The sequence below is a fragment of the Macrobrachium rosenbergii genome, chromosome 46, assembly GCF_040412425.1.
Source record: "Macrobrachium rosenbergii isolate ZJJX-2024 chromosome 46, ASM4041242v1, whole genome shotgun sequence".
Lineage (NCBI taxonomy): Eukaryota > Metazoa > Arthropoda > Malacostraca > Decapoda > Palaemonidae > Macrobrachium > Macrobrachium rosenbergii.
In genome coordinates this window covers 20,463,815-20,479,726 of record NC_089786.1, presented here as the reverse complement: position 1 = coordinate 20,479,726, position 15,912 = coordinate 20,463,815, and the positions used below count along the sequence as shown (strand labels likewise).

The 15,912-nt window shown below is 36.0% G+C and overlaps 1 protein-coding gene across 2 annotated transcripts in view; it reads right to left on the bottom strand.

Annotated features, from left to right (window-relative positions):
- Window positions 1-15,912, bottom strand: part of LOC136830270 (uncharacterized) — a 537,978-nt gene that overhangs the window by 521,328 nt on the left and 738 nt on the right. The window lies entirely within an intron of this gene.

The following is a 15,912-nucleotide window of genomic DNA, read 5'->3' as shown; positions in this document are numbered from 1 at the left end:
GTGTTGAGGTGGTCTGAGTATTTAGTTGGGGACAAGTTGTTTAATAAAAAGTGATTCTAAAATTGCTAGTTGTTGGTCGTTGGGAGTTCGGCCTATGATTTTAAAATCTTTGTAGTTAATATCGGCTTTGCATTTCTTTGCATGTTCACGTATGCAAGAGAATTCTGGGTTAGATAATTTAACACCCGTTCTGTAACTCACGCCTCGATGAGAATCCAATCTCACTTTTAACAACCTGCGGGTGGAGCCGACATATTTCCCCAGGTTACATCTGGGGCAATTAAATAGGTAAATGACTCCCGAGGTCATCAAAGGAAGAAGACTCTCTTTGTGTTTGAATAAGGACCTAATTGTCAATGGATTAGAAGGTATTAGCTTTAGGTCAATTGCTGGTAAAAAACTGTTTATTATCTGCCGTAATTCTCGATAGAAATTTTCATCATGGATGAGCGGGACGCTTTATAGTCGTAATTTAGGTACGGTTGGTATTTCACATTTTGGATGGAAAATATTATTTAGAAATTTGTAGAGCTGTTTATGAAACAGTTTGGATGGAAAGCAGTTGTCAATAAAGTACTGATGGAGGTAGAGGATTTCGTTATGGAAATTGTTCCAGTCGGATGTTATACTGAAAGCCCTGTGGAAGAGGGTAGATAAAGAATTCAGTTTAAAATTATAAAAACAATGACTATAAAAATTAGAACCCAGTCCAGTAAAAAGTTTTCTTTCTAAAAACCGTAGTATTAAAATGATCATCGTGTCTAAAAACCATTACATCTAGGAAAGGAAGTTTGTTTTCATTTTCGTACTCAGTCGTAAACTTAATATTTGTATGCATATTGTTAGCATATTCGAGAAATTTATCAGCTTGATCTTTATTTCTAAACAGCAAAAAGGTATCGTCGACATATCTACTATAGAAAAGAGGATGGTAAGCCAATGGGCATTCATCCAGCATGCGCTCCTCCAGGGAGCACTGAAGGTAGGACCCAGAGGGCATCCCATCGCCATACCATCGACCTGAATGTAGGCTTTACCATTAAAAACGAAAGCTATATATATATATATATATATATATATATATATATATATATATATATATATATATATATATATTCATCATATATGTATATACATACAGGTTTCGACTTGAAGCCATTTTCAGTGGACTTACAACATAGTGGTAGAAATTTACAGTATTATATACTCGAGGGACAGTAGAAACGAACAAGCAGACCGTTGGAAACCAAATATCCGCACCTTACAGGTGCGAGGTGGGTGGCGGAGGACGCTCATGAGTGTCTGGGGTCAAGTACTCCATTTCCATGGGGTTTATCTACCCGAGTGGCTGGTAACCTTTTCCCTTCCCTGCCAACAACCCTTCTTCAAGTTGATACCTTTTATATTTACTATATAAGAATTCTATAGACAGTGTGAACAGGAATTTCGACAGAAAAGTTAAAGAACTTTTAAAATGAAATGAAAACTTGATAAAAAAAAAGTTTCGTGGCTTCTCCATTGTTACTGTATATGCATGGAACAATAAGACTCAAATTTTCCCACTATACCAATTTTAGTGTGGTCGGTTCCGTATCTTAAAATCTAGCAAAATTTGCAGTGAATATTCTTAACCCTTTGGCCGTTATCATTTCTGATACTAATATCAAGAACTGCTGACATAATGATTATATTAAATATTGTACAGATTAATAGTGAATACAAGCTGGTGAGTTTTGACGTGGCATTATTATTTACAAAGGCACCTATTGACGATCTGCTGAAATTTTTATCAGCACACGAGCGAGCTGACAGCTGGATATAGCATTTTCCAACAACATTCTAACAGAACTGATTAAAATATGCGGAAAAGAATGTACATTTATTTTTCAGTGGGAAATTTTGCACTCAAAATTTTCTTATGGCAATGAGCAATCCTTTATCTCCAGTGTTAAGTAATTTGTAGTATGGCTCAGGTATGTTGACGATATACTAGGTATTTGACCATGGAACGAAAATGTAGAAATTAAATGAATTAGTATCATCAATACAATTCACCATGAAAATGGAATATGATGGTAGTCAACAATGTTTGATGGATGTAAGTACATTATGTACAGAAAACCTACCAGTATTTTTTCCCATGTTCATTTTTATTTTGGTCAGAGCAATAAAGTTAAGAAATCAACTTTCACGTCCGTGTTTTTGAAAGCATTACGCATGTGTTGCCTTGAATACATTAATATAAAATAAACATGAATAGGAATGTGGCAAGAAATTGAAATATCCTGATTTTGTAAAAGAAAATTAATCAAAAACTGCAAAATCGACTTTATATAATAACAACAAAGGAACTTACAGCACAAAAAATCTACTTGTACTACCATATCATTTGAAAGATATTCCCCATCCACAAAAGAACTTTGGAGTTGATGTACCACTGAAGAACAATAAAACAATGAAACATCTGCTTTTAAAGAATTCTCCCGACAGTACTCAAGGATGCGTATATCGAATTTCATGTAAGTCTTGAGATGGATTTTATATTGATCAAACAGGAAAAACATTGGAAAGAAAATAGAATAACTTGAAAAATGTGTAAGATTTGCACAGGTGAACAATGGAATTTTCGAACATGTCAAGGTAAACAGTCATACAATCAACTGGGCAGGGCAAACAAGATAGTTTCTTCTAATAATGCAATGGAGAGAAGCATCATTGTGACTTTGTTTTATAAAAAAAAAAAAAAAAAAAGCTTTATCTAAGAATATGAATATCAGTCAGGATACGTATAAACTTGATTTATTAATATCAAAAGAAATATGTAAAATGTATAGAGTTTAAGAAAGATTGTTGGGATGGATGAGAAAAAGGCTAGCGGCCACCCGCAGAGATGAACAATTTGTAAATGGAGTGCATGAATTCAGACACAAATGGCTCCTTCCCCTCGTATCTGCAAGGTATGAAAGTTTGGTTTCCAACGGTCTACAGCATGGATCCCCAACCAGCGGGCCTTACGGATGTGAGTGCCACAACGGGTGTACGTCAGGGTTCTCCCACATCTTGTCTGTTCTTTGTATTATTTGTGAACGACCTCGCTGACATTATCAAACAGAACTGTTGTGTAGATGGTTTCTTAACATGGCTCCATGAACGATACTCTTATTTTATCTACTACGGGAACGATTGTGATTAAAAAGATGAAGATTATAAATCAATTTTGTGAGTCACGTGGTATGGTAGTTACTGTAAGAAAAGCAAAATTCTTTGTCATTGGTGGTAATGAGACTGATCAACAGGAAACTCGGGTCAATGACATTGTTATCGAGCCGTGTGATCGCTATGTGCATCTCGGTACTCCATTTACATCTGATGGATCCATTTCCATTGCTATTAGAATGCACGCTCAACTGAAAATGTGTCATGCATCGAAATTTGTATCTTTCATATCTAAGATTAATGATATACCTTTTTTCGTAAAACGTACGGTTTTTCATGCAGCTTTGTTATCTACCATTTTGTATGGTTGTGAATCGTGGTTGGTTGTTGACTAGACACCTGTTATAAAAATTATATCAGTGGTGTCTTAAACAATTGTTGGGTGTCCGTCAATCCACCTGTAATAACCTCTGTCTAGTTGAATTGGGCTGGCCACCGCTCAAAGTGTTAGTGACTTCAAGGCAAGCAAAATTCTTTTCGAAGGTGTGGAGGGAAAGGGCTAACGTGGCCTTTTCATCGTGACATCTCCCCTCCACTCCGTCTAGTCAGAAGTTTCTTTGGCTCCCTCTTCTCCTTCCTCTAAAACTTCCAAATCTTGGTATCCGCACACATCTTACCCTTACTACACACTTGTATCTCACTCATATTGAACAAATACCATTCACTCCCACAAAGACAGCTCTTTATCTCTACAACACCTCTCGTGCATTCAAATTTTGCAGCTATAAACACTGTTCTTCCTATTCGAACATTTTGCAGAGATCCTGCTGCCTTACTTGCTTTACCTTTTCCGTTACTCTCTTCGTCTCATTTTACCATGTGTCGTTACATTTGTTCCTAAAAATATTGGCTTCATTTTACCTTCATTATTTTACTCTTGGCAATGTTCGCTTCTCTACTTACCAACTCGTTCGTATTATTTTAACAATGTTTGCACCGTCTTTTATTTGCAAACAATCAAGCTGTATTCCACTTACTATCATTTTCCTATCTCACAACTTGAAGCCTACATTTCCTTTCCTTCCTCTGTTTTCTCTTTTTATTATAGACTTCATATATTGAACCATTCTGGCTCCATTTTTACGCCAAACAACCTATTCTCACATTGATATATTCCTACCTAATCTTCATTTTATTCCGAAGAAATTGATTTTATTCTCAAGTTACCTCTACCCTATATTTCCTTTGCATATTCTACATTGTATCTCTTCTGCCTCCATGTGTGCCACAGCCATCTTTTCCCACTGAGCCTCAAACTATTCGGCCAACTGCCTCATACCAAACACCTGAACCATAAATTTTCTTTTTTACATCGACCAATTAGTTGTTCTATCATTTCCTGTAACTGATTGTCTTACTTTCTCAACCAGAAGCCTACCACGCACCAGCCCAGAAATTATTAGTGATGTTAAGCATCTTTAAGTATTACCTTTTCCTTTATACAGTGGGACCATTTTTCCTTCACCTTTTCATTTGGAACCTTTCCTTCATCTAGAAATACTTCATTCCCCTGCCAGCCTCTCACTCACTTTCACTGTCACCAAAATGCTGATATGTACAACTTGCAATCCACGCAACTCCGTTGGTCTCGGAATTTTGCATACATTAATCGACGTCTTGTGACACAGACTAACAAAGATACCTTCTGGAGACGATCTAAGTTATAAGTGAGAGTGTTAGGAAGCAGTAAATCACCATTTTGACTTATCTTCTTGCCAACAGCTCCTGGGGAGCTGACGGCGTCCAGACTAGGGAACAGTATCTTAAAAATGGAAAAACAAATCATCCAAAGTATGTGGTATTGATGTCCGCATGTCTAAAGATAGGAAACCATTCTGGTGGTATTCTTTGACATGTTTTCAGTGGCTCTGGAAAAGAAAGCCTTCCAAATATCCAGAATCAATAGGTAGAGCGCTACCTATGGAAAACGAATCATGCGGGGGAAGAACGATGCAAGATCGGCAAATCAATAAAGTATAAGTTTTGCTTGAATTCAGACCATCTGTTAATGGTGACCATAACGGCATTTTCCTTCCAAAGCGTGAAAACAAATGGCACTGCGACCTCACAACTTCCTTATAGAATAAAAGGGAGGGGACAAGTAGAAATCATTTAGCCATTAATATACAACAACATAAAAGAACAAAGGGAAGAAAGGAATTCCTAACATCATTTTTAAACGCTTCGAGTCAAACGCCAGTATATACAGCATTTTCAATCCGCGAACGGTGCCCTTGTATAAACAGAGGTCCCCCAATTTCGACAATGTAACGAAATTAGCAAAGCATCAAGGGTTGAAACGTTACAGCAACGGGGAAGAGGTGTTATCGTTTTCATGAGACATACATACATACATACACATACATGACTGATGCCAGGAACGATGAATAAGCACAAAGTAATTTTATTCGTATTAGACTTGATATTAAATTATCACTCTCGTAAATATGTATGCTTGTATGTATGTAAACGACATCTACGTACATAAAGGCATGTGCATATGAGTTGCACACACACACAAGCATATATACAGTATATATATATATATATATATATATATATATATATATATATATATATATATATATATATATATATACATATATATATATATATACATATACATATACATATACATATATATCTCTCTCTCTCTCTCTCTCTCTCTCTCTCTCTCCGGTCAGTCAACTTCCAACAGCCACAGGAATTGCCGGTTGTTTGAGAAAATAGTGCACCCTGTCCCAAGGCCAGAAGACGGGAAATAAAACTGTATCATTCGCACCACTGCACCTTCCGTGAAAATCAACAAATTCGTACCATACCCCATAATCATGTTACAAAAGTCAAAAAAAGACGACATGTTTTGTCAGCTTTTAAACGAGAGAAGTGGTGGAAGCTTTTGAAGATGGACGGTTTGTGTATTATGCGATCAGTGAGGGAGGTTTCAGCAGAAAAATGCAGTGATACAAAAAAATTGAAGTATGTAGGATAGTTTTGGTGAAAGAGACTAGTGTTTTGAGGCGACTTATTCGTGTCGAGAGAGCCGAGGACCATAGAATGGTGGAATGTCTATAATTCAGAAGGTTTGGGAGGAATGAGGCGAGGAAGACTGGAAAAGTGTAGGCTGGATGTAGCGAAGGATGTGTAGGAACAAAGGGTCACAGCTGCCGGAAAATGTGCTCTTTGTCAAAAGACGAGGCGATACTGAAAGGGTGGAAGTTTTTCGTTCAAGGGATCCATCCTTTACTCAGAAGCTGAGGGATGACGTGGTTATGGCTACTATAACCCAACCAGAATTTGTGTTTAACATTCCATTCATGTCCATCTGAATGATGGACGAAGTTTTCCTGTCCTGGAACTTCCTGTCTACACTCCAAAGACAGACAGCAGGCAGACAAGTTCTCAGTACTTGAGTTGGCACCTTTATTCTTTCGCCAGCCTCACACACGAACGAGTTACATGATCGAAACATTTACTGCAGTTGTTCCAGAACCACACAGGAAAGTTGCTATTATGTTTTCAAATAAGTGAGACTCCCAGGCTGTAGTCAAAGCACGCCCACCAGTGCCCGCTCTTCTGTTTTTGACGGTAACAGCGCCATCTTCCTCCGGAAAAGAAAATAATTTCCAAACATTCAACGCAAAAATCAGCGGAAACTTGCAGGGCGAAACAAAAATCACAGTAGACACACGGATTGACAGAACATCAAAAGCCAGCGAAATGAGATGTCTCTGGACCCGGCAGATTCGTCAACAAGTCATCAACGTATTTCTTTCTTTAGATTTGATGTAAACATTTCGTTTTATATTTCACGTATTTTTTCGAGTCAAATGTAGTTATTTCAGAGAACATTTGATGAGGTGGCGAGGATGATTGCTCTGAATATTGCGATTTATTATTTATTTTGCTCATTTCTCGCACTACCATCACGTTTATGGGATTAAATGACTTCTAATGTCATCAGCGAAGATAGAAAAACGTCATGCCATTCCTTCGCCTGTTGGTGTTTAGGAAATATCTCGAAAACGCATAAGCGGATAGGGACGAGCCAGGGCTGTCAAAATTGAACGGGTGAAGAATTAATCATTTGTCGACATCTAAATACAATAACGTCTGTGCAATTAAATGCAATGTGCACCCCTATTTTATCAGTGCTACAACGATAGTCTTCGGTTAACAAACTCATGTTTAGACTTCCCTTGTCCAGCCCATGTCATCGTAGACCCCTGTACATGTAATTGTAATAACCTCAGTGCCGAGTGAATTTCTCGAATTCTTCACACTTTTCGGATACGCTTGTCACTACAAAGCTTTAGATTCAAATGCAAGAAAATTAAGTAACTCTGATGTCAAGTCGGCAACATAATCTCGTACCCATACTCTTGATGCGGGTTCGATTCCTGCTACGAACATCAGAATAGCATAATTTTCTTGCATTTGGATTGAAGGCTCCACACTGACAAGCGATTCCAAAGAGTGTGAACAATTCGAGAAGTCCAACAGGCATTGTGAGTATTATAGTTACAAACATTTCGGTAAAAAGTGGCCTGTAGATTCTATATACATACATACACATGTATATAAATGCATTATATACACAAATCTGTGTATATATATAAATGTGTGTGCTTATATAGAAGGTTTTCAATATAATTGAGGGGAATGCTTATGTATAAAGTTTTCAATATAATTGAGGGGAATGCTTATATAGAAGGGTTTCAGTATAATTGAGGGGAATGCTTATATAGAAGGTTTTCAATGTAATTGAGGGGAATGCTTATATAGAAGGTTTTCAATATAATTGAGGGGACTGCTTATATAGAAGGTTTTCAATATAATTAAGGGGAATGCTTATATAGAAGGTTTTCAATATAACTGAGGGGAATGCTTATGTAGAAGGTTTTCAATATAATTGAGGGGAATGCGTATATATTGTAGAAGGTTTTCAAAATAATTGAAGGGAATGCTTATATAGAAGGTTTTCAATATAATTGAGGGGAATGCTTATATAGAAGATTTTCAATATAATTGAGGGAATGCTTATATAGAAGGTTTTCAGTATAAGTGAGGGAATGCTTATATAAAAGGTTTTCAATATAATTGAGGGAGTGCTTATATAGAAGGTTTTCAATACAATTGAGGGGACTGCTTATATAGAAGGTTTTCAGTGTAATTGAGGGGAATGCTTATATAGAAGTTTTTCAGTATAATTGAGGGGAATGCTTATGTAGAAGGTTTTCAATATAATTGAGGGGAATACCTATATAGAAGGTTTTCAATATAATTGAGGGGAATGCTTATATAGAAGATTTTCAATATAATTGAGGGGAATGCTTATAAAGAAGGTTTTCAATATAATTGAGGGGAATGCTTGTATAGAAGGTTTTCAATATAATTGAGGGGACTGCTTATATAGAAGGTTTTCAATATAATTGAGGGGACTACTTATATAGAAGGTTTAAATATAATTAAGGGGAATGCTTATATACTGTAGAAGGTTTTCAATATAACTGAGGTGACTGCTTATACAGAAGGTTTTAAATATAATTGAGGGGAATGCTTATATACTGTAGAAGGTTTTCCAATATAATTGAGGGACTGCTTATATAGAAGGTTTTCAATATAATTGAGGGAATGCTATATACTGTAGAAGGTTTTCAGTATAATTGAGGGGAAGGCTTATATAGAAGGTTTTCAGTATAATTAAGGGAATGCTTATATAGAAGGTTTTCAATATAACTGAGGGAATGCTTATATAGAAGGTTTTCAATATAAATGAGGGGAATGCTTATATACTGTAGAAGGTTTTCAATATAATTGAGGTGACTGCTTATACAGAAGGTTTTAAATATAATTGAGGGGAATGCTTATATACTGTAGAAGGTTTTCAATATAATTGAGGGGACTGCTTATATAGAAGGTTTTCAATATAATTGAGGGGAATGCTTATATACTGTAGAAGGTTTTCAGTATAATTGAGGGGACTGCTTATATAGAAGGTTTTCAATATAATTAAGGGGAATGCTTATATAGAAGGTTTTCAATATAACTGAGGGAATGCTTATATAGAAGGTTTTCATTATAATTGAGGGGAATGCTTATATAGAAGGTTTTCAATACAATTGAGGGGAAGGCTTATATAGAAGGTTTTCAATATAATTGAGGGAATGCTTATATAGAAGGTTTTCAATACAACTGAGAATTTTAACCAAATGACATGTTTTCAGAGGTGAAAAACTTTTACATTTATAACTCCAATTTTCTGCAGTAAATAAGCTTCTTATGTTACTATTTTTTTTTAAATGGAAGAATCCATAACTATGATAATAATTATTATTGAATCGTGAGAAAAAGAGGTATTTTTCTTTGTGAAAAGAGAAGGGGAAATTAACAGAATGGTGCGTCAAGTTTGAAAAGATGAGAGAAGAATAGATCTTGAGAGGGTAACAATCGCTAGAACCACCTTCAACAGAAAAAAAGTCTTATAGAAAATTTATATTTATTCTGAGGTTCCTCCTCACCTTCTCCTAAATTTCCTTGTCCATTAAATATGGGAATTCTTCCGGGCCAGTGTCGGAGTTGTCACTAGACCCTTTCGAAACTATTCAAGGGGGTTATTGTTACTAGGAATATCGTGAAATGTCCCGTAACGATTGTTTCTTGAATGGCACAAGCACCTACACACACAAACATACATACATTCATACACATACACATACAATACATATATATATATATATATATATATATATATATATACATATATATATATATATATATATATATATATATATATATATATATATATATATATATATAATATATATATATATTTTATGTATATATGTATACATATATACACACACATATATACACTTACATTATGAGTGTATGTGGAGTGTGGAACCGGGTTAAGAGTCCAGTTTACTCTGATTTATTTTGGAGCGATCTAACTGCTGATGTTGCTTAATACTCATACTAAAAACTGAGAGCATTCTTTGCTTGCGACACTGCGAATTCTTCTCATCTTTGCAAATGTATTGGGTTTTTTGTCTGTGTTGGGAGTATTGTTTCATGTTTGGAGTGTATTATTTTTGTCCCCCTTCCTGCAGGATTGTACCTGAGACTGGATCTCTGACTCTTCGATAACCTCATCTCTCAATATTCTTCCTATTTGTTGCAAATGACCTCTCTCTCTCTCTCTCTCTCTCTCTCTCTCTCTCTCTCTCTCTCTCTCTCTCTCTCTCTCTCTCTCTCTCTCTCTCTCTCTATAGATATTGTTTCAATCACTGCTCTCTTCAGCGCAAAGGCCGAGTCCCTTTTCCTCTGAGGCGTCTTCTTAACGCCTTGTGCTCCTCATCTCCATCTAGAATATTCTTTAGCATTTACTGGATTCTAAGGCCATTTTTTCCAACACCTTTCTTACCCCATCCTGCCACCATTTTCTTTTCCTTCCTCCTAAACCTTCTAAACTCGCTACACAAGACAAAATCACCTAAGAATACACTCATTCATCTTTTCACCTAGGTCGACCATCTTAAATTTCTCCCTCGTTCATTCCTCATTACTGTTCGTAATCTGTACTTTCAGCTTGCATCTTTTACATTTTTCTTCTCATTCCCATCATCACCTACACTTCATTTCTATAAACGGAGGTTGGCACAGTAATCCTTGGCATAATAATCCATTTAAACAATCAAACACTTGATCCGCTAACACTTTTCTTCTCTTTCAAACCTTCTGCAGGAATCTGGCTACCATCCTTTACCCACTTATTCTGTGACTATAGCTTCTCTCAATCATCATCCATGAGTTGTTCTCAAATACATTTTTTAATCTACTACTCCTGCGCAACAGCCACCCATGCTACAATAATAAGAAATATAAAAGCATTTGGAGATAATATTAGCTACTAAAGCAGTTGAAGGCTGAAGCAGGGCCAGACATACCGCCTCAATCATAAATATATCTTAGATAGATGGTGTTGGTGCACCAGCGAGCGCTCATTGTGACAGGTTACTGTCGGTCATACGCATTTTGGAATACGAAGCCGAAACCTATAGCTGAGCTTTCCCGTATGGGGGTAGTGCCGTCAGTGTACCTCACGTGGTACAATGTAGGCATTACTTAAGGGTCTGCAGCGTCCCTTCGGCCCCTAGCTGCAACTTCTTTCATTTCTTTTACTGTCATTCGTTTTACTGTAACTCTTTTCATATTCTCTGACGATTGTTTCATAATGCAACTGCGGGATTGTCCTCCTGTTACACCTTTCAAACCTTCTTACAGCCAGTTTCCCTTTCAGCGCTGAATAACCTCAGAAGTCCCAACGCTTGGCCTTTGGCCTAAATTCTACATTCTGTTTTGTTCTGTCTGAGTTTTGTGTGAGGAGGCTTTACTTGAGCCCTTATGACCTTTTTAAAAGACATTTGTGTTTGTAACGACATTTAAGCCAATCATTTCTGAATGTGCAAATGGGTGGGTCAATGGTAAATCTTCATACGTTTGTCGCTTTTAATGAAAATTCATTCATATCGTCAATGCCGTGAAGGAACCGCACAGCTTTCCCTGGCCCGGTGCCGGGCCACATGGCCCGAATTTCATACATTCACTCACTCAACCGTTCATACTTACATAGATTTCTCCACCTTCTTGACTTCCATGCTCCTTACCGCTTTACGCTGGTTAACATTCACCTTCAGCTTTCGCATCTTTCAAACACTTTCAGAGCTTTTTTCCCAGCCTTTGTAGCTTCTCTTCAGCATCATCATCTAACGCTGTTTCACGCACAGAAACTTTTCTTATCCCTCCGCAGTCAAGTGGTAAGAAAAATACACAATTACGTATACAGGAGGCGTTTACCAAAGCTACGTCAGCTAAATCGCAGCAAACTTCTGAGGGTACAAAATATTAATGTTTGCAAATCTAGGTGCTGTGATCACCTTGACCACTTCCCCTCGCTTTCCGTTATATTAATCTTTAGTTTTTGTTTGCACGGGGGGTTAGAGGGTGGGGAGCGGCGTTTGGGCAAGATCTTCGCAGTAAACCCGTGCACGGTATAGTTGTTATCAGAATTCTGTTAGGAGTGACAGCAACGCGTACCTCCTTGGGATATTTCCTCAAAGATTTATGTGCTCTGAGCCGATAGTATTGAAAGCGCTAAAGGTAAAAGAATGTCACTAGTGATTCAGTAATCTTTTCGATGTCGTTCAAATAATTTAGGAAACCTTTGTGTTTCGTTGAGGACGCGACAGAAATTTTATTTGGTATATATTCGTTTTAAATCTTTTGGCCAGGGAACATAGGTGTTCACGTATTGCTCTAAATTCTAAGAATTATTACCCTTAAAAATGTATTGGTTACCACGGTACTACAGGTTTAATTGTTTTTACTGGTCATGTGGTTGTCGAATCTCTTAACAGAGGTTTAGATATAATTGGCGTATAGTGCAAATTATGGGGATGAAAATGATTTCTACTAAAATACAGTGTGTGTTAGTAGGTTTAGAGCACTGGACAACCACCCCTAGCGAATAATTAGTGTATTTAGAAAGTCTTCCTAAATGTGAGAGACCTTTCTATCAGATGAAATGCTTTTATTCTTTTCATCTACCAAGTACTGAACATTGCTCCTGGGTTTGGTTATCAGCAGCCGACACGCATATAAATTGTAGATAAAACTTGCCTTCGTTAGATTCTTATCCCAGATGTTATTAATCTGGCACCATTGTAAGATTAGCTCCTTGTGCTTACTTTATAAAGCTTTTGCATAATTCTTACCATCCTTTAGGTTGAAATCTTCCCAGACTTTGCTTTCCACTACGTCGTACTACAAATAGTTCTGCCTGTTTTGTTGTGAGGCTCAGTGCCACAGTGTTCTTGTAGATTTGTCATAGATTCTGGATGAGTCCTATAGTTCAGTCATTGGAATTTGTAAGAAGCCCAAATTAGTGCTAAATCTTTTTGAAGAGCAAGTTCACTTCAGTTTCATTTCGTAATTTAATTATTCAATCTTATTTATTTCTCGTAAATAGTTCATTCTTTGTTTCTATATTTTCTTTTTAGTACTGGGTCACTTTCCCCACTGAAATCTTTTGGCTTGTAGCATTGTGCTTTTTCGACTTAAGGATGAAGTTTAGCAAATATCATTGTTGATAATAATAATGGAGAATAGTCTGCCTGTATAAAAGGCAGAACTTCTAATACATCTTTGAAAAGGTACATTTGCTCTATGAGAAATTTCAACAATTAGGTCTTGGTAAAATGAGAACAGAACTACTGTGAATATCCAGTCGTCAATGCAAATGTTCGTCCATTCTCTGGACTACATAAGACTTATATGAGAGAAGTTCCTTCACGATCTAACATCCTGCTATAAAATTTCGAGGTGGTTAGGACGTTTTTCACTCGTCTTCATAAGGTTTCCTCTAAAGACAACATAAACGGTAAAAATGACAAGAATCTGAAGCGGAATGAATGTAATCAGAGACGAGTCGATAGCGGAAAGGTGGATGCTACCAAACTGAGTCCAGCTGCGTCTAAAACCACGGTACCATCTGCACTTAAATAAACTAAGCTAAAACAAAGGACCACATCATTACCGTCTTGATGCGTAGATTACGACTGTGCCCATAAGAAACGAAATAAACAAGAAGGAAAATGACTACCAGTGGGGAAGGGGCTACAAAGAATCAGTCTTTTACTGGCATATTAATCCTGTTGCACTATAGTCTATGTCTGTCAGTCACGATATTACCTTTACTCCTCCCCCCTATCCTTTTACCTTCCAATTCTCAAAATCCTATCACTCCTTCTTTGAAGTTATCGGCAGTTCAAGAAGGATTTGCCATTATAGCGGAAAATTAGACAACAGGAGTTTTATTTTTACTAGAAATTTTGCTCTCTCTTTTTTTTTTTTTTTTTTTACGGAGTTGGAAAATGGGAAATTTCAAATAAACTCGCCGGTAGAGAAGTCAGGATAGAAACCCATGCAGACCCACACATGCATTCATAGTTCTCGTGTTAGGTTTCAGTAAGACGGGATGGTTTAGATGCCAGGTTCATTACGTAAGGAATAAGACTGTATGTCTTCTTAAGCTAGTACTTTGTAAATTATAGAATCTGAAATGTAAACCATCCCGATTTATTGAAACCTGACACAAGTAGCATGAATATATACACAGTGAAGTTGTGTGGTTATTTTGTGGCATACATACATACATACATATATATATATATATATACATATATATATATACTGTATATATATACATATTTATATACATATTTATATATAAATATTTATATAATATAAATATTATATATATATATATATATATATAAAATATATGTATATATAAATAAAAATATATAAATAATGTATATAATATATATAATATATATATATATATATATATATATATATATACATAATGAAAGAAAAAGAGAGAAAGAGGGATGGTGAGAGAGTGCTGCGTTAGTAAGCATAATAAATGTTTTAAGCCCTGTTATGTTCATATTACTGATCTTTTTTACAACAGGCGGTGAATTCAACTAATGTGACGTTAACATCATCTAGCAGAAGTAAATAACTGTCCACAATTTTATACTTCTGACGCATTATATTATATCAGGTTAAGATTGCTGGACTGACGAGAATTTATACAACTTATTACTACTGTTACCATTTTAAAAAAGCTTCAGGTGAATTTTCTACTAAATGTGAGAGTGATAATCATATATATAAAGTATATAGTGTGTGTGTGTGTGTGTGAAAAGAAAATGCTGAGTAGTAGAAGACATGATGACTTTCTCGAGTAGCAAATAAATATTCACGCATAGTAATAAAATTGTGAAAATAAATTCTGAAGAAAGTATTCCTTAGGTGAAATTAAAGGATCAGGGAAACTGTGGATCATAATTTCATATCGATTTTCCACATTGCAAGTGGAAGTTAAAAATTGACAGACCACTTCGGAAAATTATGAAACGTTGGCTACACTTTTAACAATTAATGTTGGCAGCATTAGCAGGTAATACTGAAAATGCTCCTTTTAAAAACTTATGATTAAAAACCGCTTAAACTGGAATGATAGTGCTTAGAGGAGGCGCATAAAAAGTATTTACATTTAACGTTACTACAGGTAGAATTATTCCGCATCCTTCACGTGCTGTGTATTCCGTAAAACACGAATCAGCATTCCAGATATGCACTGACCGCACACATAAACACAACAGTTCAACTTTATATAATTTGCAAAAGCCATTTACATTTTGTATTTCAAATCCATCCACACACTACTTGAATTTCGCCACTTCTATAGGGGAGGGAATAATAATAATAATAATAATAATAATAATAATAACATCATTAAAGCGCTCCCACTTGCTGCATTATATAAGTTGGGAGGAAATGTCAAGACACATCGACACTTCCGCTTGAATTAATTCTCATAAAAGAAAAAAAAGAAGCAAAAAATGCCAAAGGCTTACAGCATAACATAGCTGTCATTATAGCGATATCGCCCACAAATATCTACAACCAGAGACTAACAATTTCACCAGAATTCCCTGTCGTTTACAAAGTATTTCTCAACCATAAAGTGAAATATAATTGACGGTGACAGCATTTGCATTTATATATACAGTATATGTGTATGTATATGTATATATATATATATAATATATATATATATATATA